This window comes from Xiphophorus couchianus, chromosome 17, assembly GCF_001444195.1.
Source record: "Xiphophorus couchianus chromosome 17, X_couchianus-1.0, whole genome shotgun sequence".
Classification (NCBI taxonomy): domain Eukaryota; kingdom Metazoa; phylum Chordata; class Actinopteri; order Cyprinodontiformes; family Poeciliidae; genus Xiphophorus; species Xiphophorus couchianus.
The window spans coordinates 12,459,164-12,466,472 of NC_040244.1; positions in this window are offsets into that span (position 1 = coordinate 12,459,164).

Consider the following 7,309-nt stretch of genomic DNA (forward strand, 5'->3'; position numbering starts at 1 on the left):
TTCTGTCTTGTGAATGTGCTTTAATCTAAACAGTTACATTGGTTATAATGACCTTGCCTCTTAAGGGTCTTTTTCTTCGAGATGGTGGGATGTTCATTTAGAAATGACACAGTTTAAGATATATATATTTTTAAAATAATTATTTCAGTATAATCCAGCGTAATCAGCTTCCTTGAGATTCATTTGTGAGTTATTTAATCCCAGTGTAGGTGGATGCTAGTTGCTACTTATAAAGTACATCTAGTTTTCAAATTCTTTTACGCTCGGTTGAACAAATTTATTCTGTTTTAAAAACAGGATTTGGGTTATTTTCTTCCGAGACGCCTCCTATATTTAGCAGGGTTTAATAAATTAAATAACAGCTGATCTGGGTGCAGCAAGCTCAGTCTCTCGGTAAAAGTCTCTGGGTAGACATGGCTCTGCCGATAAAAGTTTGATTCTAATCAAACAACTACTTTTAAGTTCAAGTTTATCTGCACAAGCACATTTCAGCGACGAGGCAGTTCAAAGTTCTTTGCGTCGTCAAAACATCGTACAGTCACCAGTTGTGGAAGAAACGACACTTTTTGACAAATGCCATCTTCAAAACCATCAAAGCACATCAAAGATTTTAACCTTGATTCAAAGGAAATCAGTGGTTCGGCTGCTCTGCAGTTTTCTGGAGGTTTGTTCCAGATTTGTGGTGCACTTTAACACTTTCAACTGCAAGAACAGTAATAATTTGATTCTCAGTAAAAAAAAAAAAAGTTAAATAAATCTGTGTCATTCTTGAATTGCAGTTGGGCACCACAAAAATCAGTTCAAGTGCCACAAACACTCCTGCTTTAGACTGCAGTTGGATGTAATTTTTTTATTTGGTTTGTCAGAATAAAAGGGGCGAGATACAAACATTTTGCAGAGGTTTTGGCTACAAGGGGACAGAATTTACTCCCTGCGGAGACGGACGAGCCGCGCTCTGTGTCAGCGTCCCGGGGATAGAGCCTGCAGGAGGGGACCCATGACTCCGTTACATCACGAGACGTGTGATCCCCCCTAAATCACGGCCTAAAGCTCCATGTGCTCATTGTTTCAATCCCCAACAAAATGGGGATTGCTGTGTCCCCATTTGGAAGCCCATTGCAGCTGGTCAGAGTGGATTTCTGGGCGGGTCAAATAATAAAACGAGTCTTTATGTAAATATCCCGTCCAACAAGAAGCAGCGTCTCGTTCTGGCCGTTCCTGTTGCTGCTGCAGACGTGTAGCATGCAGATTTGGAGTAATTTTCCACTCTTGGGCCCCTGCATAAAGAGGAAGTTACCTAAATATCGCATTAAACTGTGTGACTATATTTACAGCTTAGTTAGTAGTGGTAGTAGTAATCTGAACACACATCAGTAGAAGGGGGAAGGTTGTGATACGAGCCCTACAGTGAGACACTTCCACTTCTACAACTTTGTGGCTAAAACTGGGGGGCCCCTTCGCTTCCTGTGTTACTCTTCCGTGCTTTATCACACACCTAATGCTTTTGCTTTCTCACTGCAACTACTCACACGTACTTTTAATAACGGCTGCGAAAAAGCCAGGGGACACGTGGACGCGAACTTTGCAGCTCGGGCAACTCCACGGTTGCCGTTCCAGAAAATCTGAGGTCAACATTTTCAACACGTTGCGGCACAAGCCGATGGGAAAACACGTCGTCTTTCATTGCAGACAAAGTCTAACCAATCAAAGATAAATATCTGGTTATGAAATGTCTACAAAATATAAAGTCCAAACAGATTTTGTAAAGCCATCAACAAGTCCTATCACGATTCGGCCTTATTTGTCACAGTTTTGGTTTTCATGTTGGCTCACAAAACATGAAAGCTTTCACAGTTTTCATCTTCCATGTGGTTTGTGTGAAGATCTTTCGCCTCCATATGTGACCTGATTCACTGCTGAAAACTTTAAATAATAAAAAAATAAAGAAAAAGAAACCCAATACCACCAGCGACAAGGAGGATTGAAACACTGATCTAAAGTTCTCCCTCTCCTCCTGCGGTTTCGACATCTGGATCTGGACGCAACAGCGAGAAATCCTCAAACTCGACCAGGATGCAAAAGAGATAAAGAGGCGTTAAGGAAAATACATGGAGATGATCTGATTCGGCTCTAACTGAGCACACAACCTTCGCAAAAACAACACCATGGAGAACGCCGGGTCGCCGTGCAGGTAACATGACCGCACACACGAGAAGCCAGTCGGGCCACAAATGGACTCCACCACCGGCCCCGCATGCATGCATGCCCTTCACCTTCCTTTTGCCTCTCTGTTGCACTGTCATGCACCGCTCAATAGGTCTTGGACAGATGCAAACCAGATGTTGCAAAGATGTAGATAAAGGGGGGGAAAAAAAACAAACAAAAAAACCCCCACACAGATCAGCTGTAGCAGGCCACTTTTTCTCCTCAGCTGTGCAGAGAAGAAACAACCCAGAAGGAGCTGCTTGTGTTGACACACATGCATCTGTTTTGATGGAGCGCCACGAAAAACCTAGCGAAGTGGAGGATTATTTTCTGTTTTCCGTTCTCATTTTGGATCGCAGATACCAACAAGACAAATGCTTCCCAGGAGAAAAAACAAAGGATTGATTTACCCCTCCCACCCTCTCCCTTTTCTCCTCACGCCCACAATCCAACTCTGCAAAAACAGTATTTCAGATAGCGATCGCCAACAGGAGAGGCTTCACGCGCAACGTGAGCGGCTCTGAAATCAGCACCTCGTCGATGCAATAAACCACTCGTGTGTGTGTGTGTGTGTGTGTGTCAAGAGAAACTGGAGCGTGTCTAACGTTTGATTCCAGCTATGATTTTCTGTTCCGCAATGGAAGGAAGAATCTGACCTGAAATGTAGCTTTTTGTCTCATTTCAGTAGAAATTTCAGTAGAAATGAGACAAAAAAACTAAAAGTTTATGAGACAAGTCAAACTAATAGCTTTTGCCACTTGTTACAGCCTGGAATCCTGCACAGTTTTTTGAGAGTATCCAGGTGGAAGTGTTGCTCCTTCCCATCATCCCCCCACCCCCCCCCCCGTTTCAAAATGTCAGATTTTTACCAGAGTAAAATTCCTGAACGTTTCAGTCGGCTCTTGTTCCATGTTCGACGTGCTGAAGTCAAAACGTTGACACTGCGTTTGAAGTTGATCAAAAGCCAAAAGACGGCGGCGGCTGGAGAGTTAAAACCTGCTTAGATTGTATTTTGGCATCCGTCCATCTTTTAGTATTCCACTCCCTTGCTGTGTTTTTTTTTTTAAAGATTTCTATCATTTATATCCCAGAGCAAAATAGTGAAGTAGTTTGAAAAAAAGAAAAAACGTTTGCTTCCTTGCTCTCCTTTTTTTGTCTTATCAAACTTTTATGTTTCAGATCCTTAAACCAATTTTGAATGGTTGCTACAACATGAGGAAATGCTCTTCTTTGGTTTGATTTCACTACATCAAACCAGATCCACGCAGGATCAAGAAAACAGTCGAGTAGGATCTGTGTGAAGATCTAAAGAGGTTCAGACAAGCATACATGGTAGACCAACATGGTGGTGGTAGTGTGATGGTCTGGGGTTGCTCTGCTGCTTCGGGACGTGGACAACCTGCGGTAATTGGTGGAACCACAAATTCTGGAAGGAAAAGCTGTCGACCATCTTGAGCTGAAATGCTCTTGGGTCATGCAGCGGAAAGTCCATCCTCTCCAAGTTTCTCATAAATGACAGATAAAGATTTTGGTTGGCCAACTCAAAAGGTTTGGTTAAATGTGGTGTGGCCTTAAAGGACACACACACACACACACACACACACACACACACACACACACACACACACACACACACACACACACACACGGCTTCAGTGAGGTTGAAGTAAAACAAATGCAGGTGGTCCAAAGTTCCTTTGCTTGGGTAGATCTTTTTCTGCAGAACAACTGATTTCATGCCTAATGCAGGAGGCGAGTCATTTTATATCCTTGCAGACATTTGATAACAATCACAAACTGTGCACCTTTTACATTAAACGTCAGAAAGCGTCTGAAATTGCTCATTTTCCTCTTTTGCCATATTTTGCGTCGCATTTCTGCGTCTTTGCATTGTTTGCGTCTCGTTGTGGCGCGTTAGGAAACAAGGATCTGACGTAAACAAGCTCTGGTCTTGCGGCGAGACTCTCTGCAGCGCTTGGCTGCCGCAGCTGAAGGGCAAGAGGACCGTGGAAACCCCCACGCCGCACCTGTGTGCCAAAAACCTGTTCTCTACTGTGATCCTTTCTTCTTCTTCTTCTTCTTCCACTTCCTGCCGAGAGGAAACTGACTCACAGTACGTGTCAAGCGTCTTCCTGAGGCGTCTTCGGCTCCAGATATCTCGCGGTGGCGGTGGAGGGCCTTTGAGTCGCAACTTTTTCCTCAAAACGGCTTTTTGCCAAAAAAAAATGTTGTCGACGATGCAGAAATGTGGGAAGGGAGTTGGAAATTTAGCTCAATTAGATTTCAAATGCTGCCATTTATTCTCAACGGGACTTTGACTGGCCCATTCTAACTCTTTTATCCTCTGACTAGAAGTAATGCGGGGGAAACACGAGGCCCACCAGGACAGTTCCAGAGTCACATTGCGCTGTGTGACTGTCGTTTCTTACGAGCTTGCTAATGTATTCAAAAGTGGCCAAACAATGGGCTTAATGACTGCGTAGCCACATGTAACACACAGCTCAGGATTAGGGATGGAGAGAGGAGGGGGGGGGGAAGCCCACCAGAAACCTACGTAGCCCAGTGGAGAACAAGAGGATTAGGCATTTAACATGGAACAACAAGCTGACTGTAAATACAGGTCAAAACAGCCTCATTAAGCTACTCCACACACAGATTTGTGGAGCATTAGGAAGCAGGGACACACGCTATTTATTTTCACGAGAGAGGCCTAAAAACCCTGAATAATAAGTCGTCTTCTCATGAGGGATTATGGCCCGAAAAACAAAACAAAACAAAACACGCATTGTTTCTTCTTGCTCTACGTGAATAAAGTGTCTCCGGTAACAACACGGAGCTTGTTGGATCTCCAGACGCCGAATAGAGCTGTTCGCTTTTTCTGGGTAAAAAGTGGGAGCAGAGCTGCAGAGTGAGGGGCGTTGTCTGGTCAGCGGGTTGCTCAGATGACTCAGATGGCTTTAATGGCACATCAGAACGAGCGGAAAAGAAAAAATCTACTGTGCTTCTGGGTTTGTTTGGTTTTTTTTTAACCCAATTATTTGTCCAACTATCACAGAGTCAGATAAATTCTAAAAAATTCTAAATATTCTAAAAATAAATAAATAAAAATAACTTCCCTGCTGGGATGAATAAAGTAATTCTATTCTATTCTATAAATCATGAAATCTTTTTTTCATGCATCATGAAAAAAAAGGAAAACGATGTCTGTGGAATTATTTCCCTTCTCTCGCTCCGGCACTAAAATCCAGTGAAAGCATGTTTAGTTTATTTTTAGAGACTTAGACATTCCAGTGCTTTGCTAAAGTATTTTTTTCTTTTGTTTTGCTACAACCTCAAGTTTCGGTTAATGTAAGTTTGCGTGACTGACCAGCTTCAAACACATAACAACTCTTTTAGTGCAGGACTTGATGCAGGCCGTTACTGCACATCTGCGCTTAAACAATAGAAATACGATCCGTTTCAGTTTACGCTCATGCTACGCGCCAGGTGATTTCATCAGATTGTGGCTTTATTTACATTCATGCTGGTATCTGTGCAACTTTAATGACATTTTGTGTTTATGTGAGTATTTGCTGTTTTTGCTGATGTTGCACAGATGTTTCCCCATTGTGAGATGGGGAAATTTCCTTCACTGCTCTACAATAGAGCACAATTTCCATTTTTGCATAAATGTGCTCCATTTTTGTTCCTGAAATGTATTTACACACGGCTTTATTTTGCTAATCATCATAGGAATCAAATTGAATAATTTTCCTGGACATAATAGGACACTTTTTTTGTTGATGAACGAAACCATTTTCTGAGTACCGGGCAGATTCTTGGTATCTGCTCGGTACTCAGGGGTACCTGAGGAGCCAAAAGCAGTAAAGTGAATATCCTTTACTGCTCTAATATAGAGCAGTAAAGGATATTTCTGCTCTATTGTAGGATTTGCATGTGTGATTCTTTAAAAGCATGTGCATGCTGAACATTTTGTATTTGTATTATTATTTAAAACCAGATTGAAAATAAACTGGTAACGAAGCCATGAAGTTCAACATTTGGTCTGCTGAAAGTGCAAAAATAAATTTGGCAATGCAGCCAGTGCGACAGTATTCATCACTTTTGAATTCTTTTATCATAACCACAAACCTCAATGTATTATACTTGGTTTTTTATGATGGATATAAAGTACTGCATGATTAGGAAGTGCATGGAATTGGATGAATATATATATACATATATATATTTTTAATAAAAATCCAAAAAGTATGCCTTGCATTTTAAAATGCATTGAAGTTCTGCACATATGTAACTTTCCGATGGCTGTAAAGCAATAGAAACCTTGTTCGAGACACAACTGACATAAGTTGTATGTTGTTTGTTATCTGATGCTTTGTGCATCCGTTTCAGTTCTGATCCTACTTGTGTGGTGCTTTATGCCACCCTGGGCGACTGCCCATCAGGCCCATATCACAAACCACAACTTGCTGGGTCAAAATGCAGACCTAAAACCAATCGAGGATCAGTTTCAAGATAAGAAAACTGGCCTCTGTCTCTAGTCTAAGACTTATCTATTTTTTATCAAAGACAAATGGTCAAAGGTTTCAGTCTGTGAATGTGTAAAGCTGGGAGACTAAGGTGGAAGGTGACGAGTTAAAACTACACTGGTTTTATTCAGACTTAATGAGGTCAGGTCAGTAGGTCAGCTGGGGGAAAAAAAACGTTTTCAGTAGCTGTGCAGCTTGTTTCACTGCCCCTTCCTCTTTCAGTAGCTGTGCAGCTTGTTTCACTGCCCCTTCCTCTTTACGCGGGAATACTAAAATAATTTCCCCTCTTTGGGATGTGAAGGAGAGGAGAAAGTGTTCCTGCTCACGTTGCAGCTCAACGTGACTTGAGGTACTGGCGAGGAGCCAAAAATCAAACGTGATTCCAGGGCTACACGAGAATGTGTGTCACATTTGAGGAAAAAGGAGGGAAATGGCGGTGCATGCCAAAATATTTGACCTACTTTCAGCCGCTCAGAAAGAGAGAGAGAGAGAGAGAGAGAGAGAGAGAGAGAGAGAGAGAGGAGGAGAGAGAGAGGGGAGGAGAGAAAGCAGTGAGAGCTGCAGCTAAAACAAGA